The following is a 2162-nucleotide window of genomic DNA, read 5'->3' as shown; positions in this document are numbered from 1 at the left end:
CTAGGCCTGATATCGTCTGAAATAAAGAATCGCAACAGCTCCATGTCTTCCAGCGCACAGGAGGGTTTGGGGGTGTACAGGAGTCCCTCGAAATGTGTGAGTAACATTAATGTGTGTTAAGCACAACTCAAAATCCCTCCCCCTCCCCGCCCCCAGCCCTGGCTCACCACCCCCGGGCCTTGTGCAGTCCCAGTTCAAACCTTTGCATGGCCCTGGCTCACCACCCACTGTGCAGCTCTGACTCACCCCAGCCATGTGCAGCTCCGGCTCAGTCCCCTGCAGGGCTGCATGGCCCTGGCTCACCTACACCATCTGCAGCTCTAACCCAGCCCGGCTTCACCCCGCTACTCCCCTGCCACGGCCCCAACCAACAGCCTGGCTCAACCCAACTCATCTGCCCCCTCCCAACCTCAGGACTTACCTTGCAAAAGGAGGTCCAGGAGCTCAGCTGCTCCTGCTGCTTCCCGGCTGCAGAACGGGCCTTCTTGGGGGAGAAAAGCCGGCTCCTGACTTGCGCAAAATTCAACTTATGTGATGGTGCTGGGAACACAATCCTGGCAGAGCTGGAGGGACGGCTGTACCTGCTTAGCCGTGTGATTCAGCCACAGACCATCTGCCTGCTGCGGGGGTCTGTGATTGAGACCCCCATACACCCTTCCAAAGCGCTGATCCATTACGGGCCTTGCTGTCTTGATCATGTCCATAAGGCTGTGCTGCCCTGCAGAGAGCATTTGGAGTATTGAGTCTGGCCGCTAGTTTACACTGCCCTGAGAAACATAAAGGGGGTTCTGAATACACCACCCCGACAAGACCATAAATAAGAAAACACTATTTACTCCTTACAACATGAGAACTGGCATCACTGAATGAAATTAGTGGGCCACAGCTCTCCCAGAAGCAAAAGGGGGCATTTTTCACACAGCTCACAGTCAGCCAGTGGAACTCCTCACCAGAGCAGCTTGTGAAGGTCAAGATCAGTCCAGCATTCAGGCCAGGATTCAGAAGTCAGGGGAAAGCAGGAGGGAGGAGGAGTCCCAGGCTGCAGCCCACCACAACTCCACTCCTCTGGGAACCTGCAGCAGGGGGCTGCTAATGCTGACAACTCCACAGGGGGGCTTGAAAAACACGGAGTATCAAAGGCAGGGAGAGCCCTGGCCTGCAGATCCCCCAAAAGAGCTTCCACACCCATCAGACCCCTGCTCCCACCAGTAGAGGAACCAGGATCCCTGTCAACATCACAAGAACATGCTTTTGGGGTCATATGAAACATGCACAAGGGCAAGTCCTGTCTGCTAACAGGGGCCACCATCAGATGCCTCATGAAGAGCAAGGCACCACTGGGAATGGAACCCAGGATCCCCTACTTACAAGGCAGGTGCTTTAACCAGCTAGGCCATGGTGCCTGTCCCTTGTCAGGAGCTTCTGTCTGCCCACACCTAACTCCTACCAGCCCCCCCTGGGCCTGCTTCGCTCTGCTGGAGCGTAGATCCTGTCAGGCAGAGGAGCCTGTGGAGTTCAACTCCCAAGCGGGGTGACTCTTTGGAGTGGTCTGGGCTAGAAAATCAACTGGTGTCACTCCATGACTCAGGGGTGTAAAAACCATCCCACCCTCCAGTACAATGCAGACCTACCCCAGTGCACATGTCGTCATGGCAACCAGAGAGCTTTTGTGGTCCACGTTGCTTGGGGAAGGGCCTTGGCCGCTAGGACCCAGAGAACATGTGGCCTGTGATTGGAATCAATGTGCTCAATTGGAATCAGCTCCTCTGGAATACCTCTTCTGGAGTCGCTTATTCAGGAATAACACTGTTGTGCAGACACAGACACAGCCTTTGTGTCCCTGAGTCACAGCCACAGACAGCTGCAGGGATGCTGTGACCTGGAGAATGAGATCAGTGGGTCAGGTCTCTCGGCTGCTTGTGGAGGAATTGGCTCAGTGTGCGTGTTTTGTGTGTGAGAGGCAGTGGGACTGATCCCTCCATTTTCCAATAGAAGGGTTGTCCTTATTCCTTCTTTACCAGGGCAATGTTAGGTTGGGGGACAGGCTTCACACCAACCAACCAAGCATCATCTTAATGAACCTTAAGCTATTAAGGGTTGATGTTTAACAAGGAGCCCCTTTGTCCTCATCAACCTTTTTACACATAGAGATGCTGAGCTAC

The 2162-nt window shown here is 54.3% G+C and overlaps 1 non-coding gene across 1 annotated transcript; it reads right to left on the bottom strand.

The window, feature by feature from the left end:
* Positions 1-1329: 1329 nt before the first annotated feature.
* On the bottom strand, positions 1330-1403 carry TRNAT-UGU (transfer RNA threonine (anticodon UGU)). Its single transcript has one exon. It is a non-coding gene; the product is annotated as a tRNA-Thr (tRNA).
* Positions 1404-2162: the final 759 nt, after the last annotated feature.

Source organism: Carettochelys insculpta, chromosome 33 (genome assembly GCF_033958435.1).
Source record: "Carettochelys insculpta isolate YL-2023 chromosome 33, ASM3395843v1, whole genome shotgun sequence".
NCBI classification, from domain to species: Eukaryota; Metazoa; Chordata; order Testudines; family Carettochelyidae; genus Carettochelys; species Carettochelys insculpta.
The sequence above is the reverse complement of the archived record's forward strand: the minus strand, read 5'-3'. Positions and strand labels throughout refer to the sequence as shown.